The sequence below is a fragment of the Orycteropus afer genome, unplaced genomic scaffold (genome assembly GCF_000298275.1).
Source record: "Orycteropus afer afer isolate SDZICR_OR568_19922 unplaced genomic scaffold, OryAfe1.0 scaffold00091, whole genome shotgun sequence".
In the NCBI taxonomy this organism is placed as follows: domain Eukaryota; kingdom Metazoa; phylum Chordata; class Mammalia; order Tubulidentata; family Orycteropodidae; genus Orycteropus; species Orycteropus afer.
Genome location: NW_006921678.1, coordinates 7,647,358 through 7,674,742, shown reverse-complemented (window position 1 = coordinate 7,674,742; position 27,385 = coordinate 7,647,358).

Genomic DNA, 27,385 nt, shown 5'->3' with positions numbered 1-27,385 from the left:
GATTGCCCCATCTTCCTTCCAAGGAGTGGCTGGTGGGTTTGAACTGCCAGCCTTCTGGTTAGCAGTCAAGTGCCTTAGCCACTATGCTACCAGAGTCACTTACTAGCTATATAGAATTAGATAAGTCATTTCACCCTGCTTAAAGCAGAGAATAGTACACACACATACTTCAGTAGTGCAAATCATGTAAAAGTACTGCACAGAATATAAATTAATCAATTTTAATTATGAATATTTTCAAATAAATATAATGCTTATGACTTCAGTACATTTCCAAAGCTAATACAAAAACAAGCACTTTTGGTACTGTGTAAAATTATATGGAGAAGCATAATGAAAAGAATTTTAAAGAAGAAAAAAATTACAGAATGTGAAGACCGACCTAATTTTTGACTATTCATTTTATTCTGGAATACTCTCTGAAATGCTTACATAAAGGAGTAAAAAGAAACTCACTTTCAAAACCTTAATGCAAGTGATATATTGAAAATGAAATCCTGTATAAAGAGTTTAATATAAAAAAAATGTCTCTATCTTAAGCAGTCAAAAATGTCAGCCATATGAAGGACAGGAATAGGCTGAATAGATTAGCATGTTGACAGCTTTGTGGTGTATAAAAAGTGTGTTTGAAATTTTTGATTGGTGACATATATCAGATAGAAAAATATTGGAAGGGCACAGCAGTCTAAAACTGTTGATACATTCAGATTAACAGTTTGCAATGCATAAAGCAGGTTTGGTAATACATGAAAAGAAAGAAATGTCATATCTGATATCACTGTGAATTATTTTTTCCTAAATTTAATTATTCATGTTATGTTTAAATGTAGTAAACTGTTTGATATCTAAACAGACATTGGAAAACATTATATTATACACTTGAATCAAAAATTCTTCACATTGTGCAAGTTCTGACTATAGTTCTTTTGTTGTTGTTGTTATGTGCCGTGAAGTCTTCTCCAACTCATAGCGACCCCTCCTTGGACTTCTGAGGTGGTATCACTACGGATGGGAAGGAAGTTTGGGCAATCTACTTCCGTAGTGATACCGACTCGGAAACCCAAGGAGGGGTCGCTATGAGTCGGATCCGACTCCATGGCAGTGGTTGGTTTTGTTTGAGATTGGCCAAATTACCTTGAAACAACTCAGACAGCTTTCTAGTTTTAGATAAAATTAGGCAGTCTTGTAGGAAAATAACTCTTCAGAGTACCATAGAATAAAAACCTAGCACTTCATTTCTTTGTAACTGTAAATATAAATGTATATAAATTTTGACTAGCTTAGTAGGATTTATAATATGATGTTATCTGTGAGAGTTGTGTCATCTTCTAACAACCTAAAATTAAGTTCAAATGAGTAGATCTGCAGAACTCAGAGAAGAGCTATAGTATATACTTTAATCTGAATGCAGTTTTGAGAAATCCTAAACGATCCAGAAATAATATTAAGGATAAAGAGGGAGGAGAATCCATAGCTACATAATACAGTAAATAAAATATCATGAAGCATATAAGGAAAAAAAAAAAAAACTTTATTATTTTCTTTTTTTATGTCAGGACATGAGAACAAGAAAGATTGTTTTATACTCATTTTGGTTAGCTAGTTCATGACTATTCAAATGCTAGCATTCTAAGAGTCAGTTTTCACAGGCTCAGGATAGCCTAAAAATATTATGCAATACCCCGTCCTATATTTGACAGTGTGGTATGCATTCTTGGCTCTATTATTTGGGTCAAGTGACCTTGACCACCCCTAAATAACCACTGATTGGACCAGAACTTGCAGTTGATAAACAAAGTGAATCATTTAGATGTTGGAATTTAGCAACCTATTATATATTTGAACATATACTTAGGAGATCATGGGGAAAAATAAAAAGGGTAGTGCAAGCACTTGTATATAAACTTTCAGAAGTTTGGCTTTGGGAGCTGCTAGCTTTCTCAGTGAAGTCATGATGTTGACCTACACTTACAATATAAAAGACAAATAGCAAGAAAAAAAGAGATAACTACAAAGTAGTAAATCCTTAATCACCTAAGACTGAAGAGATTATGAGCCCTACTATAAACAATGACAACAAAAGTCTGCTGCCAAAAAGGTAAATAAAGAAGTTTAGCTTTCATTTTTAATCCTAAAGCTTTGTGTAATGCTCCACAATGTTTTTCTTAATATGATAATATCCCACATCATTATAGACTCAAACGGAAAATGAAGAGGTTTATAACAAGAAAAGAAGAAGAACAATTTAAGTATAATTGTTCTCTATTAAAAAAGATTCAAGAAAACAATCTTTAAATAAACATTTGATTATTTTACTGTGCATTTCCCTAATCCCTGTTTTGTTTGGAATATAGCTTACAGTTGTTAAATCTCTAATTGTTAAATATATTGAGCAAAAATGTTAGAAAAATATTTTCATAATTTGAATTCATTGTTCATCATGATTCTGTTCTCTGAAAAAAAAAATTGTCATAGTTATTTTGTTATCTGTGCTGGATGAAATACATATTATTTTCAAGTGATATTTTAAAAGAACATCAATCTATGTACGGGAAGACTATTTTATTGCACCTTTGAATTGCTCAGTACACAGTCCTCTGAAACATTATGGACAAAAATACCTGTCAATTTGTTGACACCTGCCTTTCAAAAGACACAAATTAACAAAGCAAAGAAGTATACTTTGCTTTGGAATCTCCTGTCTGAAATATCCACAACCATTGTCAAATATTTGTCTAAAATTTCCCATTTCATTTTCAGATTTTCCATTAATTTTAAATGTAAAATATTTATGTTACAACCTACTTTTAAAAATTACTTTCTATACCTATTCTTAGTATTCTAACTAGTTATCAATAAAATGGAAAAATAACAAAAAATAATTCTTAAGCTTTATTGTATAACTTACATATACAAAAAAAGATTCAAATTATATTTGCTGATGAATCACATTTTATGTAGTGTAAATTCATTCCAGAAACCATTGGAAATACTGTCACCTAATTAACTCTTTACTGCATCGATTGTAAGGTATCATCTATGTGAATGGTCATAATAGCTCAACTGTTAGCCATTTGTTACTCTGAATCTCTTGCAATCCTTAAGCTCACACAATGCACAAATGTAGTTTTTGTCACATCACAGTGAATGTCCTTGTCTGATGATTAGGTTGGTCCAAGTCAAATACTAATTATCCAGTTGTACTGTCCCTTGCAGAAGTACATTGACAGGGAACTTCCACAAATGCAAGCTGGATTTAGAAGAGGATGTAGAACGAGGGATATCACTGCTGATGTCAGATGGATTTTGGCTGAATGCAAATATCAGAAAGATGTTTAGCTGTGTTTTATTGACTATGAAAAGGCTATGTGGATAATAACAAATTACGTCTAACATTGTGAAGAATGGGAATTCCAGAACACTCAGTTGTGCTGATGCGGAACGTGTGCATAGACCAAGAGAACTGTCATTTGAACAGAACAAGGAGATACTGCATGGTTTAAAATCAGGAAGGGTTTGCATCAGGATTATATCCTTTCACCATTCTTATTAAATCTGTATGCTGAGCAAATGATTCCAGAAACCGAACTACATAAAGAAGAACATGGCATCATGATTGGAGGGAGACTCATTAATAATCTGCAATATGCAGATGACACAACTTTGGCTTTCTGAAAATGAAGATGACTTAAAGCGCTGGCTGATGAAGATAAAAAAATATAGTCTTCAGTATGGATTATGCCTCAACATAATGAAAACAAAAATCCTCACAACAGGACCAATAAGCAACATCATGATAAATGAAGAAAAGATTGAAATTGTCAGAAATTTCATTTTACTTGGATCTACAATCAACATCCCATGGAAGCAGCCATCAAGGATTCATATATCATATTGCACTGGACAAATCTGCTGTGAAAGACCTCTTTGAAGAGCCAAGATGTTACTTTGAAGTCTAAGGTGCACCTAACCCAAACAATGGTATTTTTTAATTGCTCAAAGCATGTGAAAGCTGGACAATGAATAAGGAAGACAGAAGAGTTGATGCTTTTGAATTATGATATTGGTGAAAAATACTGAAAATACCATGGGCATACAGAAGAACAAACAAATCTATCCTAGAAGAAATGCAGCCAGAATGCTCCTTAGAAAAAAGAATGGCCAGACTTCATCTCACCTACTTTGGTCATTTTGCCAGAAGGGACCATTCCCTAGAGAAGAGTATCATGCTTGGTAAGGTAGAGAGAGGGCCAGTGAAAAAGGGAAAAACTCTTAACAAGATAGACTGACACAGTGACTGCAATGATGGACACACGTATAGCAAGAATTGTGAGGATAGAACACAACCAGGCATTATTTCAGTCTGTTGTACATAGGGTAGCTATGAGTTAGAGTTGACTGGCATCACCTAAAAACAGTAACTGTTTCTTCTTGTTTACCATTGATGGGTACAAATATTTCTCAATTAAATTTCTTCTCTACACTTTCCCAAGATCTTTAGCTCTGCACATTATGAGAGTTAACACCTTGTTCATTTTGTTATTACCCATGATTTACCACTTATTTACCTTCATCCATGTAATTCCTATTAGTTTTTGGATTAAATAGTACTTTAATGCCTAAGGCATTTGACTGCTATCCAGAAGGCTGGTGATTCTAACTCACTAGTCACTCCTTGGAAGAAAGATTGGGCAATCTACTTCCATAGTGATACTCCCTCTGAAACCAAAGGAGGGATCGCTATGAGTCTAATCAGACTCGACCACAATGGAGGGGGTTATTTACTAATAGATGTTCTGTTATTTTGTTTTATTTGTTTGTTTATGGCCATGTGAGAATGTATCTCATAAAGCTTAAGTGTATGAAATTTGTAATAAAAAATAAAAATAGGGTTTGAGATCAGTCTCCGACACTAAAAGCTGTCGGTGATACAGAAGAATTTGAGTGACATCTTTCATCCTTTCTTTTCACTTACATAAAAATTATGTACTTTTAAAGTCATTGTAAAGGGTAAATAAGTGTGGGATATGTGTTTTCATGAAAATGAAAATAATGCTTATAAAAGTATAACATTCTTGCTATGTTTATCCTAAAACATGGTTTACTTCCAACACTAGATTAATACTTTAATAATTGTTTCATTCTGGGTATGCTAAATTATGCTTCACTAATAACTTAAAAATTCTTAGAGAATTAAAAGCAAGGATTTATTTTTCAGACTTCCTATATCTCCATTTTAGAACAGCTTCAAGGCTCTGTTCAGCATCATCATGTTCTCATTCAGAAGCTAGTAATGACTTAGTAGGTATGGTTTACCTATGGCTGCAATGATGTATCAAGTATATCATGGATTGTGAGGCTGTCACATGACTGAGCAGTGTTTTGGTCTGTTGAACATAGGGTCATTATGAGTCAGAGCTGACTTGATATGGCACTTAACAACAACAACAGCAGGTATGATGTACAACTTTACAGATAACCACTGAAAAAGTAAAGATAATTAGTACATGTGAGTTCACTATCTCTTCATGCTTCCTACTTAGAAATAGTGTGCTTCACTTGTCATATTTCATTGGCTGGAGTGAGTCAGCTTTAAGTCACATTAAATTTTAAGTGGCAGGAAAGTTCAATCCTACCATTCAGCAGAAAACAGAGAGAAAAGAAATTATCTGATATAGAGACTTAATACCTGCCATAGATGTATCTTTCATTTTCCCTCTGATTCCATATTAAGAAATAAATTTTAAAAAACTTGCTATTTCTAGAGTATTGATGGTCACAAAGAACACTGTTCCTCATAAGAACACCTATTCTTTACCTTTCCTTTGATGTATTCCTGAAAGAAAAATCACTTACACCATACAGTAGGTAGCTATCTGATTTCTGGAATCCTGTGGAATGGGACATTCTATTAAGGAAGCCATTAAGAAACACTTGTTAGAACTCACTTTTATTCAAGGCTTTTCTTTGTTGTAGGTGTATATCATACCACTTATGGAAATTTTATTATTTATTTATTTATTTTTAATGTATACATGTTTAGGTTTCACAGCAGACCTAATGACATAAGCATATTAAATAGATATTTTACTGTGTTGTCAGGAAGTAATGTGTTGCCTTATTCAGAACCAGGATACAATTAATTTTATTTGATTTATACTTCATTTTCATGAAATTTTTGGTAATTTGAAAATGAAACATACGAAAAATGAAAATTGAAGTAATTCTCTTAAAATTATAAGTACCTCACACATACACATATATACAAAGACACAGAAATATATATACTTGTACACTCTCTCACACTTATATAAAATCTGTACACTCTTCAAACCTGGAACTAAACCCACCTCCAGTACTTGACTTGTAGCCAAACAACAGACAGGATTATAAAATTAACAATTACACTCATGAGGAGCATACTCCTTAGGACATTTAACCACACAAGACTCAAATTACGTTGCCACAAAACAATTTCAGAAGTGAGGAAGGAACAAGAAAGAAGGATGAATGGGTACAGAGGACCCAGAGAATAAGTGGAAAAAGTTCTGCTACATTGAAGGGATTTTAACTATGTAAAATTGTTGAATGGAAAAGTAGTTTGCTCTGTAAACTTTCACCTAAAGCCAAATTAAAAAAAAAATATATATATAAATATATATGGCATTTAATCTAAATTTTTATACTATTTTAATTATTCATAGCATATTTTATTTTTCTTAATTATAACTCTTGGGAAAAAGCTATAAAATGCGACAATTTTTTTTTTTTTAATATATCCAATCTTTATCATATTAGGCATATATTTCTCTATGGCAGCCTCTGAGAAGCATTTGTTGTTGCTGTTATGTGCTGTTAAGTTGGCTCTGACTCGTAGTGACTCTATGTACAACAGAATGAAATACTGCCTGGTCCTGGCCACCCTCACAAGTGTGGCCATACCTGAGCCCATCCTTGCAGCTACTGTGTCAGTCCATCTTGTCGAGGATCTTTCTCTTTTTCACTGACTTTACCAAGCATGATATCCTTCTCCAGGGACTGGTACCTGCTGATAACATGACAAGAGCAGGTCAGACCTAGTCTGGCCATTCTTGCTTCTAAAGAGCATTCCAGCTGAACTTCTTCCAGGACAGATTTGTTCATTCTTTTTGGCAGTCCAAAATGTTTTTGGTATTCTTCACCAACACTGCCAAAGGGGAAGGGAGGCAACATCTTCTGACCTCCTCTAACTACACAAGAGGAGGACAAAATCACCAGCAGCAGCCCAAAGGCTGCTCCAATGAGGCCAGACATGCTGCCACCCTCCAGCCCTCTTATTAACCTTGACACCAACCATTCCTCCTGCAGCACCCACCACCTCTCAGCTGGGTTCTATAATTTGCTGCACTAGCCACACACAACTCACAGATTATGGACTTTATTAGAGAAGCAACAGGCTACAATTCAAATTCAGGAATATGCTCAGTTTCTCTCAGCCAACCATTTCACTCAGCAGCCTGCCATCTCTCTCAGTCTCTCTCAGTAGCACGACTCTCTCTCTCAACAGTGTGTGTCTCTCACATCTCTCTCTTAGCAGCACGTCTCTCATGTCTCTCAGTGGCATGACTCTTTCAGCAGTATATTTCTCTCAGCCAGTAGTCAGAGAGACTTTCTCCTTCTGCCTCTAGTAGGACTCTTTTTTGAGCCTGCCAGAGTGGCCAAACTAACCAACCCCAACCTCAGAATTCTATACACCTGAAAGAGAACGAATTTCCCAGAGGATTACTTCATGCTGCTCCAATGGAAATACACCAAGGGAATAACTTTAACTCTGTTGCTCAAGACAAATTCCACCACGGAGTTTACAAAGACTGTGACTAGAAAAGCTATACTATGTGATTTGCTACACTACAAACAACAAAATTAAAAGGCATTAACTACTCTTTGGTCTTCCTCATTCATTGTCCACTAAATGAATGCATTTAGTGAATGGTAATTGAATACATTTTTATAATAAAGTTTTCATTGGTTTATCTATTTACTAGATGTATGATACATCATGATCCAGAATGCTCCTTAGAAGCAAAAATGGCCAGACTAGGTCTGACCTGCTCTTGTCATGTTATCAGAAGGTACCAGTCCCTGGAGAAGGATATCATATATCATGCTTGGTAAAGTCAGTGAAAAAGAGAAAGTTCCTCGACAAGATGGGCTGACACAGTAGCTGCAAGGATATCAACAGTGATAATCCTATATGAAATTAATTATATTTTCTTTATTTTGTGTTTTAAAGCATTCGTATTTATTTTTTTATTATAAATTCCAAGTTGCCAGATTATCTGAACAAAAAAGATGCATAATTATCTTTGCTGGATTTAGGCAAAAATACCTTCTCATTGATAAAGATTAGGATTAATAATGAGCTAAAGAAAGACTGAATTTTGGTAGTGATAAAAGCATTTATTTACCAGTGGGACATCTTTCCAGAATAAAATAGTTAACAAAATGTACTGATTAATATTGATAAAATCAGGGATTGTTGTAAGCACCATGGACAGAGATGATTATTTAAAATTACCTACTGAAGAGAATTAGTAAATTTCTAATAATATGTAAATGCCAAAAGAGGTTTACCTGCATCAATAAATGCCAGCTCTAATTAGCATAAATACCTGATAATACCATATTCGGATTATTTATGTTAGAAAATAAACTATAATAAGTGTAGCAGTTTTATTTATTAAGATCATAAAATTATTTGAAGACAATGTGTAAAATTTCACATATTTTATCAGAGTTCTTCCAATTCCCTTTGCAAGGTTCACCATTTCATAGACCTTTTTGTTTTATAACAAAAACAAAACAAAATCAAAAACCTTTGGACTCTGAGAAGTTACCTCATTTCTTCATTTTCAGCTGGTAAATTTTGAGGCCAGGATGTGATCCTAGGTTTGTCTGTTACCAAAGACAACTTTCTTCCACTACTTTGAAGCAACAGTGAGAGATACTAGCTCCATGTTGCTACTGTGCCAAGCTATCATTTATCCTTTGCCTGCCAAAGAATGGCACACTGCTTATTATAAGTTGAATTATTATCATGTTGTTAAAAATAAAAAAAAAAAAGATATCATTCACCACCATCTCTCACATGACTCTCATAAAGCGGGTATTTTCTACTCAGGAAGGATTTAAATATGTAGGCTGAAGATATATTTCTGACAAAAAGTACAACAAATTAAGCTTGTAGCTTTGTTCCTTGAATGTCTGTGTTTTAGAGACATACTTCCGGGGCTATAACTAGTGTGCAGAGTTTAGAACACAGATAACAGAGAATAAGCAAATGGGATTAGGGGCCTCGTGAACCATTTCAATATAAGAGTTCCAGTTTTGCCTTTTAGAGTTAGATGTTAACTTTTATTTTTAAAAAATATTTTTAGAAAAAAAGATGTAATATCGCTAAAATAATGCATTACATCCTCATAGAGGTCTATGCAATAGATATTTTATTGTTGTGATTTGATAGATGATGTACCTGAGGCTAAAATAGATGAAATATTTTTTCCAAAAATCACAAAAACAGTCAGTGAAAAAGCCATAATTACAAAATCTGACAAATTTCAGACCCCAGAGTCTGTGCTCTTAAACACAGAATCTTTATAATATCACTTGGCACAAAGACTCAATGACCCTTTTTTTTGTTGTTTTAATATTATTTAACTATGCCATACACAGAACATATTTTTACTTGAACATGAAGATATGGAAGTTAAAAGTTATTTTAATTAAAAAAAATATCAAGCTAAGTCCTTCTGACCCCAATACTACAAAATGGAGATGATAAGAAAATTCTTTAATAATAATATTTTAATTCTTACTAATAAAATTAACATATTAACTATGGAAAAGTTGTTGTTGTTATGTGCTGTCGAATCAGACCCAACTCATAGAGACCCTCCTTGGGTTTCTGAGGCCGTATCATTACAGAAATAGATTGCCCAACCTTCCAGGAGTGGCTGGTGGGTTTGAACTGCCAGCCGTCTGGTTAGAAGTCAAATGCCTTAGGCACAAATATAGAGAATATAATAGATAAACAAATATTGAATAACATTAATTGATTATAAAAGAAAACAGGTTCAATTTATATACAGTTAAGTCATACCAAAATTATAAGAAATAATTCAGGTATTAGAAAATTAATTTCAGAAAATATGAAAAGATTATATAGACTACTGGCTTAATATTATGATATTATTATATCTTTATTTCAAAATCATATATATTAATCAAGATAGTCTGGAATATGACAACAATAAAATGTTCAAAGTCAGTAGTTTTGTAACAAATGTTTATTTCTTGATGTTGTTATATGTTCATGAATGATTACCTGGAGTTTCTAACTGAGGGACAATAGATAAAAAAAAAATGATCTGATAGAGTCTCTAATCAACATTTGGTAAAAAAGGAAAGGTCATATATACATAGAGAAACATAATTATCTATAAAAATATTAACACACCTAAAAAAGTAGGATATAGAAGAGATATAACAGAATAATTATTACATAAATTCAAAATATATATACAACAATAATAAGTATTTAAATAGAATAAGAAAATAAAAAGAAATATTAAAACTTTATATTATCAGATGTGAAGAGAATAATGAAAAGAGGTGGAGATTAATGAAAACATTATATTAACATGAGCATACTTATTTTGTAACTAGTTTAGCCAATAATATATGAAAATGCTTCCATGTTAATCAATATCTATATTTTATTTCATTTCAATTACTAAATAGTATCCCATTTTATTTATATCAGAAGGCATATGAAACACACTAGTGGTAAGTGTAAATTATTTCTTTTCCATTAGAAACAAGGCAGCAATGTTTAACCTTTACCTGTATATTTGCACACACCCTGAATACTGTCATAAAGTAGCTTCATAACCACTAAAATAATACTAAAATGCATAAAGCAAGCAATAAATTTTACTTGTTAACCATAAGTTGAACATTGATTTTCATTTAAATATTTTAGACTGGATTTGGACAATCCTGGTTTGCAATGCCCAGGATCCAGATTCTTCTTTACAAATCCTGTCACAGTGCTGGACAAACATGTACAATTCTTACCTAACTATGAGGTGGAAAAGTCTTGAGATATATAAAATATATTTCCCAACTGTACAGGAATAATTGTAGGATAAAACTCCTATATATATTTATTTCTTCATCCCTTTACCTATAGTACAACTCACTCTCTTTTAAGCAGATCTGTGATAGCTAGTATGTTGCTAAGGTGCTGGAAGCTATTCAATTGGTATTTCAACTACCAGCAGGGTCACCCTTGTTGGACAGATTTCAATGTAACCAGCAGACTAAAGTGGATCTTAACCTTGTGGATAATAACAAATTATAGATGATGTTGTGAAGAATGGAAATTCCAGGGTACTTAATTGTACTCATGAGGAACTGTACATAGACCAAGAGAAAGTTGTTTGAACAAGGGGATACTGTGTGGTTTAAAACCAGGAAAGGTGTGTGTCAGGGTCATATCTTTCATAATGCTTATTCAATTTGTACACTGAGCTAATAATCTGAGAAGCTGGACTATATAAAGAAGAACATGGCATGAAGATTGGAGGAAGGCTCATTAACAATCTGCAACATGCAGATGACACAACCTTGCTTGCTGAAAGTGAAGATTCGAAGCAATTATTATAGCCTTCAGTATGGATTACACCTCAACATAAAGAAAAAAAAAAATCTTCACAACTGGACTAATAAGCAAAATCATGATACATGGAGAAAAGATTGAAGTTTTCAAGGATTCATTTTTACTTGGATCCACAATTAATATCCATGGAAGCAGCAGTCAAGAAATCAAATGATGGCTTGCATTGGGTAAATCTGCTGCAAAAGAACTCTTTAAAGTGTTTAAAAACCAAAGATGTCTCTTTGAAGACTAAGGTGCACCTGACACAAGCCCCATTGTTTCTAATACCCTCTTATGCATGTGACAAGGTGACAATGAGTAAGGAAGAATGCATTTGAATTGTGGTGTTGATGAAGAATACAGAAAATAGTCCCAGAAGAATGAACAAATATCTCTTAGAAGAAGAAAATCCAGAATACTCCTTAGAAGCAAGAATGCACTGTCTTTGTCTCACATACTTTGGTCTTATTGTCAAAAGGGACAAATCCCTGGAGAAGGATATAATTCTTGGTAGAGGGTCAGCAAAAACGGGAAGACCCTTGATGAGATGGATTCACACAGTGGCCATAACAATGGGCTATAGCATGGAAATGATTGTGAGGATGGTGCAGGACTGGGCAGTGTCTCATTCAACAAATTATACAGGGTTGCTGTCAGATGGAACCAACTCAATGCCACCTAACAATATGTGTTACTGTACTATATGCTAAGTACTGGGTGGATGTAATTCCTTTGTTATTATTTACTGCTATGTTTCAGGTAATCTATAGTGTTTTTAGGGCTTTACTGAAGGACTTTAAATACAATGCATATCCCTTAGTTTTCTATGAGCCCTTCAGTTTTTCACAAATATTTAATGTCAGCTCTTGAATTTAATCTTAATTTTTGCAAATTTCCTTTTATCTTCCCTCTTATTTAGATGAAATAGGTTTAACAGTTTCATTTACTACTGTGATGCAAATATAAGATTGTTTTATTTTGGAATACATATGGTCAATTAGCTGCTATATGGATAACTAAGCCCACTTTATTTGATTTTGGATTTCTATGTAGATATACAATTGCTTGTCAGAGTCTTCAATTGACTTTCAGAAACTATTTTCAAACTTGATATATTTGTTTTCAAGTCCCTAACCGGCCCTTCATAATATCTATTCTAATTGAACTGTTATTGAATTTCATCATAGCACATATTTTTACCTTCAGGTTGATGAATTAATCCAACTGTGGCTATGATTTTTTTGATATTTTCATTACTTACTTCTGTACATTGGCCTTATCTCTAAGGTTTATCTCTTTCATCTACTCTATTAATTTAAAAATAAAATGTTTGTTTCTACCACTAGCACACATATAATGTACTGATTAGATAAGCAAAAATTTACAACACACTTTGAAAACTGATTACTATAAATCATATGAAAATCTGTCTATATTTTTAGCTGATTTGCAAAACAACAAATTCATTTACTTTGAATTTGCAGAATCCTTTAGTATTCAGCAATGCTGTTACTTGATATGAGGTAAATATTTTCACTTTTCCTTTTATCTACTCATCTGATTCCAAGGCCCTTTTTGGCTTTAAATTTCATTTTCTTACTACTTTGAGAACTCCCTCAACCTCTAAGCTTGCCAAAGACTATCACTTTTATCACAAAAATAGCTCCCCAAAGTCTAACTGCTCCATAAATTTTTTTTTATACTTTGGATTCCTTCCCTTTCTACAATCAGGAACTTATTTAATTATTTATACTTATTCCTGCATCTTTAATTTATCCTCTCTAGTAGTGATTAGCTTAGGATATTCTTAACTCATTCCTAACTTTTATAGAACAATAAAAAAGTAAAATACAATGACTCTTATCTTTGTTTTTGTTAAGCACATAGACTGCTATTCTTTGCGTCTTCTTTTTACCACAAAGCTTAAAATAATAAGTGAAAATCAGGACCTTCTTTTCACCAAATCTGTTTCTACTTGTAAAAATTTTGGGAAAACTGCTCTGTCCAAGGTTGCCAATCAAGTTGTCAGTTTCATCTAATATCAATGTCCTGTTTTCATTAAGTCTCTATACTGTAAATAATTAATAGCAGTGTCCTAGGAGCCAGATTTCCTGCATTTCGATCTTAGCCTTCCTATTTGTGACCTCAATGTATGTATTTTTAAAATAGAGGTAATCCAGTACTTATCACATAAGATCTTTATGAGGTTTAAAATAAGTTAATGTATAAGTAAAGCACTTGTCAATATACAAATGAAAATAGAACCCCAAAATACATAAAGGAAAAACTTACATAACCTAAAGAGTAATAGACAATTTAAAATTATATTTGGAGCACTCATTAACTCACTTTCAATGATGCATACAACCAGGTAGAAGATCAGCAAAGAAGGAGAAGACTTAAACAACATTACAAACAACAAAACTTAACATACACCATAGAACACCACACAACACCAGAATACACATTCTTCTCAATTGCCCATGGACCATTCTTCATCATAGAAGGTGTGCTAGGCCATAAAACAAGTCTCTATTACTTGAAAAAGACTGAAATCATACAAAGTTTATACTCTGATCACAGTGGAGTGAAATTAGAATCCAAGAACAGGAAAAGAAATATGGGGGGAAGTGGCATGTAATTCACAAATATATGGAAACAAAATAACACATTAATAAATAATAAATGGATCAAAGAAGAAATCACAAATAAAATATCAAAAAAATTTAATTGAATGAAAATGAAGATACAATATATGAAAATTTGAGAAATGCAGCGTAAATGTGGAAAGATCACAAATTATTAACCTAATCATCCATCTTAATTCACTGGAAAAAGAGCAAATTAACCCAAAGTATGCAGAATTATGAAAATAAACAAGAGGGAGTAGAAATAAAAATAGAAAAGACAATAGAAAAATTTTACAAAAACAAAGTTGATCAACAACATTGACAAATACTTAGCTACTGACAAGAAAAGCAAAAGGAAAAGATTGGCATTAGTAAAATCGAGATTTAAAGAGAAACATTATTACTGACCTTAGAGAAATAAAAGGAACTATAAGAGAATGTGATCAATAAGCTTATAACTTAGATGAAATATGCAAAGTCATAGAAAGACCAATTAATAAAACTTAGTCAAAAAGAAATAAAAAATTGAATAGAACTATTACAAATAAAGAGATGGAATAAGTAATAATAATACTACTAATGATAAATACTTCCCAAAATTAAAGGCCAAGTCCACATACCTTCACTGGTGAATATTATCAAACATTTAGAGAGGAATTTATAGCAATTTTTCCTATGCTCTTCTCCTTCAAAGCAGAGCAAAAGAAACAAACAAACATACCAAGTATTTCCCAACTCTTTTCATGAGGCCAGCATTACTTTGATAGTAAAATCAGACAAAGCTATCACAAGAAAAGAAACGTGCAGACTAATAGTTCTTATAGGAGCTCTGATAGGGTAGTGGCTAAGGCACTTAACTGCTAACCAGAAGGCTGGCGGTTCAAACCCACCAGCCACTCCTCAGAAGGAAGATGGAGCAATCTACTTCCATAGTGATACTGCGTCAGAAACCCAAGGAGGGGTCATTATGAGTTGTGACCCACTCACTGGCATGTAACAACAACAACAATAGTTCTTATGAAAGTGGACGAAGAAATCCTCAGCTAAATACTAATAACTTGATTTCAGAATCAGTTACAATCTGATATATATGCAAAACCTATTAACTAATATCCTGGATGATTTCCCACTGAGATCAGGAACAGAACAAGAAGGTTTGTTTTTACTGGTTATTTTCAACATGCACTGGAGGATATATGCAAGACATTCAGGCATAAAATGAAATAAAATGTATTTGTATTAGAAAGGAAGAAGTAAAACTATCTCTATTTGCATATTTGCAAATAATGATATCTTTTCATAAAGAAAAATTTAAAGAGTCAAATAAAATATTAGAAGTAATAGAAGAGTTTAGTAACTGTTCATAATATAAGATCAATATACAAAATTAGCTATTTCTCTACACTTCCAATAAACAATATGATATGAAATTAAGAAAGTATTCCATTTACAAGAGTGTCAAAAAGAACAAAATATTTAGGAATTAATTTAACAAAAAAGTGCAAAACTTATACTCAGACATCTACAAAATATTGTTGAAAGAAATAAAGCAGCTAAATAAATGGAAGACCATCCATCCATTTTCATGGATTGGAAGACTTAATATTATTGAAATAATATTATGAATTGAATTATTCCCTGAAAAAAAAAAAAAAAGTGTTGAAATCCTGACTCTTGTACCTGTGGATATAATCCTGTTTACATGTAGTGTTTTCTTTGTTAGGTGAGTGAGGCTCTGTAGCTGTATGGTGTGTCTTAAATCTAATTACTTATCAGTTATAAAAATATTTGATTAGATACAGATGCAAGCATGCAAGGGAAATGGCAAATGCCATGTGTTGATCATCTACCAGCCAAGGAATCAAGTAATGCTTAGCACTCTTGACAAGGAAGGAATCAATGGTTGGGACCCTGATTTGGACTTTTAGCTCTAAGAATTGACAATCTTCTCCTGGAGCCAATGCCCTGAGTTCAGACTTACAGCTTTCTTAACTGTAGGAAAAAATGTTTTTATTATTTAAAGACACCCATTCATGATATTTATGTTAAAGCAGCACTAGGAAACTAAGATAAATTACTATACTCACAAATTGCTCTTCAGATCCCAAGCAATCCCAGTAAAAATCTCAACTGGTTACTTTGTAGAAATTGATAAACTAGCCTATATAATCATGTGGAAATTCAAAGGACTATGGATAGTGAAAATGGAAAAGTATAACAGACTAACACTTCCCTCTTTGTAACCTTAATAAAAAGGTGTAGTCAGTAAGTACTATATTGATTTGGATTAGAAAGAAAGAAGTAATGAAATATAGCCCCTATTTATGGGTAATTGATTTTCAAGAAAGATGTCAAAACAATTCATTAGAGTACATAATAAAGTTCAATAAATGGTACATGCACAACTGAATGCTCAAATGCAAAAGAGCTATTTTGTATTAGTACTTTGCCCCATATACAAAAATTAACTAAAAATGGGCAAAAGACCTAAATGTAATAGCAAAACCTGTAAAAATGTATTTGAAAGAAAACATAAGTTTAATAGTCATTATTTTTGTTTAGGTAATATTTTCTTAGGTATGACATCAAAAGCATAAATATCAGCAACAACAAAAATAAATAAGTTGTACATCAATGAAATTAGAAATATATATATATATGTTTTTATTTATTTATTTCAAAGTGTACCATAAAGAGAAAAGACAACCCAGAGAATGAGAGAAAATACTTCCAAACCATCTGACATATTTTAAAGACCTTCTGTCTTGAATACAAAGCATTTCTCAAATCAATAGTAATGTTTGTTTGTTTGTTTATATTGTGATTTGGGTGAAAGTTTACAGAATGAATTCACTTTCCATACAGCAGCTCACATACACTTTGTCTCATGACATTGACTACAATTTACCACAATGCAACAGTTCCCCTCCCACTTCCTCCCTATCGTTACCTCTTCCTTGTGGCCTTCCTTCCCATGAACTCCTGCCTCCCAAGCTGTCTCCCTGTGCATACACAGCACTTCTATTATACCGTGACTGATCTCTCAAAGGACTATATCTACCTAATGTAAGGTTCAGCTCATATGCCTGTCTTTTCGTTTGGCTGGAGTGGGTTCAATTCCAGACCTAAAAGGCAGCTAAGGGCCATAGTCTCAGTGGTTCCATCAAGCTCTATCAGACCAGAAAACTTATTCCTTTTTTTTTTTTTATTATTGATTTTTAATTTTGTTCCAAATTGTTCTCCCACTCCATCCTGGATCTCCTACATAGATTCCCCTCCAAGTGGTTGACAGTGGTAGCCAGGCACCATGTAGTTCTTCTGGTCTCATAGTCATATAGGCTGAGGATTGCATGGCTTACCAGTTGTTTGGAATAATTGTTTCCATGAGTCTTTGGTTTTATTCATTTTTTCTTTGCTCTTGATGAGGAGAGACCCATCATTGCATCTAGATGGCCGCTTGTAAGGTTTTAAGATACCAGTTGCTGCTCACCAAAGTAGAATGTGCAAGAGTGTTTTTGTGTAGTATGTTATGCCACTTGAGCTTGATGTCCCATGTGACTATGGTCCCAAGCCCACAGGTCCAACTATTGTTGGAAACTATTGGCTAGGATTTTGTTGAAGATTTTGCATCTATATTCATGAGAGATATTTGTCTATAATTTTCCTCTTTAGTGATATCTTTGCCTGGTTTTGGTATCAAGGTTGTGGTTGCTTCATAAAATGAATTTAGGAGAATTCTATCCTTTTCTATGTTTTGGAATAGTTGGAGTAGGATCAGTGTCAGTTCTTCTCTGAATGTTTGGTAGGATTATCCTATGAAACCATCTGGTCCAGGACTTTTTTTGTTTGTAATATTTTTATGACTTGTTCAATTTATTCTTTTGTTATGGGTCTCTTCAACTTTTTCACCTCAGTCTGTGTTAGTTTAGGTAAGTAGTGTGGTTCTAGAAATCTGCCGATTTCTTCTATATTTCAAATTTGTTGGAATATCGTTCTTCATGTTGATGTTGTTAGGTGCCATCGAATTGTTCCTGACTCATAGCAACCCTATGCACAGCAGAACAAAATGCCACCTGATCCTGTGCCAGCTCCATGATCCCTGCTATACTTGAACACATTTTGCAGTCACCATGTCAATCCATCTTGTTGAAGGCCTTCCGCTCGTCCTCAAGGAGACATCTTTGCTCCTCAGCACTTGAAAGAGATCCTTTGCAGCTGACTTGCCCAGTGCTATACATCATCTAATGTCCTGACTGCTGCTTCCATTGATGTCAATTGTAGAATCAAGCAATGTGAATTCTTTGACAATCTCAATCTTTTCTTCATTTATCATGATGCTGCTTATAGATCCAGCTGTGAGGAGTTTTGTTTTCTTTATATTGAGATGTAATCCGTACTTCAGACTATCTTCTTCAATCTTCATCAGTTGGTGACTCAAGTCATCCTCACTTTCAGCAAGCAAAGTTGTGTCATCAGCGTATCACAGGTTGTTAATAATTCTTCCTCTAATCTTGATGCTTTGTTTTTCTTCATATTGTCCAGCTCCTTACATTATTTGCTCACCATACAGATAGAATAAGTATGGGGAAAGGATATAACCCTGACACCCTCCTTTCTTGATTTGAAACCATGCAGTGTCCCCTTGCTCAGTTTAAACAACAGCCTCATGGTCAATGTAGAGGTTCCTCATGAGTACAATTAAGTGTTTGGGAATTCCTATTCTTCTCAATGTTATCCACAATTTCCACATAATCAAATCTCTTTGCATAGTCAATAAAACACAAGTAAACATCTTTCAGTTATTCTTTGCCTTGAGCCAAGATCCATCTGACAGCAGCTGTAATATCCCTTATTCCACATCCTCTTCTGAATCCAGCTTGCACCTCTGGAAATTCTCTGTCAATATACTGCTGCAATCATTTTTGAATTATTTTCAGTAAGATCTTACTTGTGTTCAATATTAATGTTATTGTTTGATAATTTCCACATACTGTGAGATCACCTTTCTTTGGCATGGGTACAAATATGGATCTCTTCCAGTCAGTAGGCCAGGTAGTTGTCTTCTAAATCTCTTGGCATAACCAAGTGAGTGCCTCCAGTGGGGCATCTGTTTGTTGAAATATGTCAATGTACTCCATCAATTCCTGAAGACTTGTTCTTCGCAAATTCCTTCATTACAGCTTTAAATTCGTCCTTCAATACCATTGGTTCTTGAACATATGCTACTTCCTGAAATGGATGAAGATTGACCAGTTATTTTTGGTACAGTGACTCTGTGTATTCCTTCTGTCTTCTTTTGATATTTCTTGTATCATTCAATATTTTGCCCATAGAAACTTTCAATATTGCAACTTGTGGCTTAAATTTTTTCCTCAGTTCTGTCAGCTGCAGAAGTGCTGAGCATTTTCTTCCTTTTTGGTTTTCTAACTCTACGTCTTTGCACAATTCAATTAGTAATTTGTTTTGTCTGCCCCAGCTACTCTTTGAAATCTTCGGTTCAGCTCTTTTATCTTGTCATTTCTTCCATTTGCTTTAGTTACTCTCTGCTCAAGGGTAACTTTCAGAGTCTTTTCTGTCATTCATTTTGGTCTTCTTTTCTCATCTTTTAAGTGACCTCTTGCTTTCTTCATGGATGATGTTCTTGATGTCATCCCACAAATCTTCTGGTTTTTGGTCATTGTTGTACAATGCATCAATCCTATTTATTAGATGGTGTCTAAATTCAGGAGGGATATATTCAGGATCATATTTTGGCTCTCATGGGCTTGTTTTAATTGCCTTTAACTTCAAGTTGAACTTGCATATGAGCAGTTGATAGTCTGTTCCACAATTAGCTCCTGGCCTTGTTTTGGCTGAAGATATTGAGCTTTTCCATTGCCTCTTGCCACAGATGTAGTCCATCTGATTGCTATGTGTTCCATCTGGTGAAGTACACGTGTACAGCCACAGTTTGTGTTGTTGAAAAAGGGTATTTGCAATGAATAAATCATTGGTCTTGCAAAATTCTACCATGCAATTTCCAGCATTATTTCTGTCACCAAGGCCAAATTTTCCAACTACTGGTGATTCTTCTTTTTTCCACTTTTGTATTCCAGCCACCAGTGATAATTAACACACCCTGCTTTCATGTTTGATCAATTTCAGACTGCAGAAGTTGATAAAAATCTTCAATTTCCTCGTATTTGTCCTTGGTGGTTGGTGCATAAGTTTGAATAATATTCATATTAACTGGTCTTCCTTGTAGGTGTATGGATATTATCCTATCACTGACAGCATTGTACTTCAGGACAGATCTTGAAACATCCTTTGTGATGATGAATGTCATGTTATTCCTCTTCAAACTGTCATTCCCGGCATAGTAGATCATATGGTTGTCTGATTCAAAATGGCCAAAACCAACCCATTTCAGCTCACTAATGCCTAGGATATCAATCTTTATGCATTCCATTTCATTTTTGACAACTTCCAATTTTTCTAGATTCATACTTCGTACATTCCATGTTCTGATTGTTAATGGATGCTTGCAGCTTTTTCTCCTCAATTTGAGTGGACCCACGTCAACAAATGGAAGTCTTGAAAGCTTTACCTTATCCATATCAGTAAGATCTTGATGATGCAGCTCTTTCCCAGTCGTATTTTGAAAGACTTTTAACATAAGTGACTCATCCTCCTCCTCTGTATTGGAAATTTTTCCAGACTGTTCCTAAAGTTACACACTAATGTTATCAGACAGTGTTTCTCTGCTATTCATATGGTTTTCCCTGGCCAATTCTTGGAGAAATGGATGGCCTCTTCCTTTATCCTAATCTGTCTCAGTCTGCAAGCCACGCTGAAACCTGTGCACCATGTGTACCCCACAGGGTTTGAGACACTTTTGGCACATCCTCAAGACTCACAGCAACAAGTCACCACAGTAGGACAAACTGACAGACAAGTTTGTCTTCCTTAGCTGTTTGAAAACTGTCCAAATACCCTTTACCTGGATTGCTGCTGTTGCCCTTTTGCTCTGTCCCAGCCCCCCTGGACTTTTACCTCTCCTTTCCCCTGCTTTCCCACCTTGCTTTTGTGGGGTATGGGCTGGGTTCCCTCACCTCACCTGGATCCCTGCGGCTGACTCCTTGCTCTGTCCAGGTCCCCCTGGCTTCTTTTTCTCCTCTCCCCTGCTTTCCCACCTTGCTGCTTGTGGGGCATGGCCTGGGTTCCCTCCCCTCCCCTGTATCCCACTCCAGACTCCTCACTGTGTCCTGGTCCCTCCAGCCTCTCATAGTATCCTGATATTATCCTTTTAACCAGTTGGTTGTGTTGTGATGTCGCCTATTTTGTTTCTTATCCATGTTATTTGTATTCCCTCCCTCCTTTCATTTGTTAATTTTGCCAGTGGTTTGCCAGTTTTATTCATCTTTTTCAAAAAACACCTTGTTCTCTTGTTGATCTTTTCTAATGACTTTCCAATCTCTGTTTCATTGATTTCTGCTCAGATCTTTATTATTTCCTTTCCTCTGGAGACTTGGCTTTTCTTGCTGTTCTTTGTTTAATTGTTGTTGATGTTGGTTTGAAGTGTTGATTTTGGCTCTTTCTTCTTTTTTTGATGTGTGCGTTTATTGCTATCAATTGGCCCCTGATCACTGCTTTTGCTATGTCCCAAAGATTTTTTTATGTTGTGTTTTCATTCTCATTTGATTCAGGGATTTTTTTTTTTTTATTTCATTTTTTATTTCTTCTATTACTCAGTCATTCTTAAGGAAGGTGTTGTTCTGTTTCCATGTGTTTGCTTTTATCCAGTGATCTTCCCATTGTTGATTTCTAATGTATTAGCTCTGGTAGCATAATGCCTAAGAACTTGACTGCTAACCAGGTAGCTGGAGGTTCAAACCCACCAGCCACTTCTCAGAAGGAAGATTGGACAATCTACTTCCATAGTGATGTTGTTGTTGTTGTTGTTTGCCATCGAGTTGGCCCCGACTCATAGCGACCCCCCCTTGGGTTTCTGAGGCAGTATCACTACGGAAGTAGGATAGCCCAACCTTCCTTCCAAGGAGTGGCTTGTGGGTTTGAACCGCCAGCCTTCTGATTAGCAGTCAAGTGCCTTAGCCACTATGCTACCAGAGCTCCCTCGTGATACTGCCTTGGAAACCCAAGGAGGGGTCACTATGAGTCGGGTCCGACTCAATGGCACATAACAACAACAACAACAACAATGTATTAGCATTGTGATCTGAGAAGATGCTTTGCAGTATTTCAAAGTTTTTAAATTTATTAAGACTTACTTTATGACCTAAAATATGATCTATCACGGAGAATGTTCTATGTGCACTGGAAAAGAATGTATATTGTGCTGTTGTTGGGTGAAGTGTTCTGTAGATGTCTATAAGGTCAAGTTGGTGGATTGTATTGTTTAGCTCTTTTGCATCTTTGTTGAGTGTCTTTCCAGTTGTTCTATCTTTCATCAAAAGTGGTTTATTAAATTCTCTACTATGACTATGGAGTCATCTATTTGCCTTTTCAGTTCTGTTAAAGGGTGATTTATGTATTTTGGGGCTCTTTCATTGGGTCCATAGATATATGGTATGTATCGTATGGTGGTTTTTGTCTTAAAGTCAATTTGATCAGAAATTAATATTGCCACTCCTGCTCTTTTATGGTTGCCATTTGCTTGAAATATATATTTCCAACCTTTGATTTTTAGTCTCTTTTTGTCTTTTTCTCTAAGGTGTGTCTCTTGTAGACAGCATATTGATGGGTCTTGTTTTCTTATCCAGTTTGCAACTCTCCGTCTCTTGAGGGGTGCATTTAATCCATTAACATGCAGTGTAATTATCGACAAGTATGAATTTGTTGCTATCATTTTGTTATGTGTTTTTTCATGGTGTCCCTTGTTTCTTTGTTCCATATTATTTTCTGTGCTGAGCTCAACATGTTTATGAAGCATGCTATAATTTCCTTTGAAATGATAACTACTGTTTTAGTATTTGCTGAATATTTGTGCTTGTCCTCTTTTTTATTACCATGTGAAGGTATATCATTTTTCTTTGAGGTTACCCTGTGATTTATAATTTTCTTCCCAAGTTTAGAACAGCCCATTCTATCTTGCAACTCTCTTGACTTCCTCCCTGTTTAGAAAATCTGTAACTACCCAGTATTTTCCCGCTTTTTAGTTTGTAGTTGTCCTCATTTGCCAATTGTTGGCTCTGGTTCCCTGGTTACAATCTTGTAAACTTATTTTACTTTGGATATGTCCATAACTGTGATTTCTGGATTATGTCATATTGTGTATTAATGGTTGGTTGTTGGTTTTATATTCTTGTTCATCCATCCTTTAATCATTATATAATGTTCTTCCTTGTCTCATATGGTGGTTTTTGTCTTAAAGTCAATTTCATCAGAAATTGATATTACCACTCCTGTCCTTTTTTTTTTTTTTGGTTTCCATTTGCTTGGTAAATCTTTTTCTAACCTTTGATTTTCAGTCTATCTTTGTCTTTCTCTCTAAGGTGTGTCTCTTGTACACAGCATATTGTTAGGTTATGTTTTCTTACCCAATCTATAACTATCCATCTCTTGAGTGAGTTAATCCTTTGACATTCAGTGTAATGAATGTATGAATTGGCTGGTGTCATTTTGTTAGGTGTTTTTTCATGGTTTACTTGTTTTCTTTGTTACATATAATTTACTGTGCTGAGCTCCTTATGTTTATAAATCATGTCATCATTTCCTTTGTTGCTATTGTTTCAGTATTTACTACATATTTGTGCTTGTCTTCTTTCTTATTGTTAAGTGAAGGTTTATCATTTTTCTTTTAGGTTACCCTCTGATTTATAACTTTCTTCCCTAGTTCAGAACAGTCTATCTTGCAAGTCTCTTGTCTTCTTCACCATTGGGAAGTTCTATAACTTTTCCCACTTTTTGGTTTGTAGTTGTCCTCATTTGCCAATTGATGTCTCTGGTTTCCTATTTACAATCTTCTAATCTTAATTTTAGGAGCTCTGGTTGCATAGTGCCTAAGGAATTTGACTGTTAACCAGAAGGGTTGTGGTTCAAAACCACCAGCTACTCCTCAGAAAGAAGGTTGGGCAATCTACTTCCATCGTGATATTTCCTTGGAAACTCAAGGAGGGGTAGCTATGAGTCAGATCCAACTTGACGACAGTGAGGTTTTTTTAGCTCATTCTACTTTGGATACTTCCATAGCTGTGTTGGTTTCTGGGTTATGTCATCTTGTATATTAATAGTTGGTTGTTGTTTACTAACATTGGTTTTCTGTACAAAGGACTCCCTTTAGTATCTCTTGTAAGGATGGTCTTGATTTAACAAACTCTCTTAATTTCTGCTCATCTAGAAATGTTTCAAGTGCTGAGGAGCAAGGATATCTCCTTGAGCAGTAAGGTGAGCCTGACACAAGCCATGATATTTCCAATCGCCTCATATGCATGTGAGAGCTGGATAATGAATAAGGAAGACTGAAGAAGATGCTTTTGAGTTGTGGTGCTGGCAGAGAATGCTGAAAGTACCGTGGACTGCTAAAAGAACTAACAGATCTGTCCTGGAGAAAGTGCAGCCAGAATGCTCCTTGGAAGCAAGAATGGCCAGACTTCGTCTCACCTATTTTGGTCATGTTGTCAGAAGGGACCATTCCCTGGAGAAGGATGTCATACTTGGTAGGGTGGAGGGTCAATGAAAGAGAGGGAGGCCTTCAATGAGATGGATTGATATGATGGCTGCGATGATGGGCTCAAGTATAGCAGGGATTGTGGGGTCAGTGCAGGATAGGGCAATGTTTCATTCTGCTGTGCATGGGGTTGCTATGAGTTGGAAATGACTCGACGGCACTTAACAACAACAACAACAACAGAAATCTCCTAATTTCACCATCATATTTGAGGAGCAATTTTGCTAGGTATATAATTCTTGATTGGAAAATTTTCTCTTTCAGCATTGTGTATATACCATCCCATTGCCTTCTTGCTTGTGTGGGTTCTGCTGAGAAATCGGAGCTTATTCTTATTGGTTGTGCTTTGTAGGTAACTTTTTGTTTTTCCTATGCTGCTTTCAGAATTCTTTCTTTGTCTTTGGTTTGATGAGTTTGATGGTGATATGTCTTGGTGATTTCCTTTTGGGGTTTATCCTATTTGGGTTCATTGGACTTCCTGAATGGATATATTTTCATCCTTCATCGTATCAGGGAAGGTGTCTTCCAATAAATCTTGGACAATTTTCTCAGTGGTTTTCTTTTTCTCTTCCCGGTCTGGAATTCTGGTTACACCTAGGTTACTCCTTTTGATGGTATCCCACATGAACCTTAGGCTTTCCTCATTTTGTTTTGATCTTTTTTCTGATTGATCCCTTTCCAAAGAAGTATTCAGGTATTTGTCTTCAATCTCATTAATTCTGTCTTCCATTGATTCAATTCTACTCCTTTGTCCTTTCAATGTGTTCTCTATTTCTGAAAATTTAGTATTCAACTTCTGGATTTTCATCTGTAGATTTTGTATCATTTTTAATTTTTCATTTATTCTGTTATTTTGTTCTTGTAGTTTCTTTCAAAGTTTTTCTAGGTTTTTGTCTGTTTTCCTTAATTTTATCAGTGTTTTCCTTGATCTGTCTCGCAATCATTTGAAGGTACTTAATATAATTCTTTTAAATTCCTTATCAGGGATTTCCAATTCTGCTGCTTCTTCAGGGATGGATTCTGTATCTGTATCCTGCTTCCTTGTTTTTTACCACTTTATCTTGTTTCTTTGTGTGGGCAGTGATGGTCTGTTGTCACTGAGGTATTGTGATGTTTTATGTAGATCTCTGCTAACTATATGTGAAGAGTAGTTAAGAGTAAATCAGACCTCCTTGGTGGTTGCTTGTCACTGACCAGTTGATGGAGAAGGAAGTGGTGGCTCTCTTTAAGTGGAGCTGCAGGAGGTCCAGGTGTGGTTGCATTGTATGGATATGGCTGCTGTCTCTCACTCAGACAAAAATGACAATCAAAAAACCATCAAAAAAATAAAATGAAGCAGATAAAAAGCACACAGCATAAACACCCAGGAACAATCACCAAAAAAGGAAAGAAAGAAAAACCCACAATATCTGGCGCAGGGGCAATAATGAAAAAGAGGAAGAGTAAAAGATAATGAGGAAAAATAAATGAGAAAAAAGCAAAAAGAAAAATAAGGAATGTGGGTAACCATGCAAAAGACAAAAATGGCAACCAGGAACCAGGAAAAGAGAAAAAGCTGAAAATTAGAAGCTTTCTAGTTGTTCAAATCCAGGATGTCCTTGTTATTACTGGGAAGTGGAGCCTATTCTTAGGTCCCTGCAGTCTGAGAGAACCTGTCACTTTAAATATCCAAAAGGGTCAAACAACTTGTAAATCTTCAAAATGGCTGTACCCTCCAGACAGCCAAAAGTCCATGGCTCGCTCAGCCCACCTCCTTCTCTGCTGCTTCCCCTTTTATTCACCAGCCACCAGTGCAGTCCTCCATGGAGTCCCTGACTAGCAGGTCTGATTTTTAGGGTAATTAGCCTAAAAATTAATTAACTTTTAGGTCCTAACACCACTTAGCAGTATCCAAGCTGTCCATGCCATCAGGATCACTAACTGTCTGTAGCTCCGTATGTCTCCGTTTTCAGTGTTTCCATGCAGGTTCTTCTGCTAGTTGGAGCTTAGTCCATTTCTGCCTTCCTTTCAAAGCTCAGGGCCCCAAGATTATCTTTCATATCTGTGTTAATTGGTTCCCTTTTTCTTTGTTGAAGAGAGTCTGTGGAGTTTGCTTATTCCGTCAACTTAACGGAACTCCCCTTAACTCAACAGTAATTTTTTAAGAAAGCTAAACAGTACAATTAAAATGCACAAACAATATAAATAGACATTCTCAGAAGGAGACATACATATTTCAAATAAGAATATTCAAAACCTTCAGTATAATTTAGCTTTCAGGGAAATAGAAGTCAAACACTTGATGAGATACCACTTGAAACCCATTGTTGTTGTTGTTGTTAAGTGCCGTCGAGTCGTTTCCGACTCATAGCAACCCCATGCACAGCAGAACGAAACACTGCCCGATCCCGC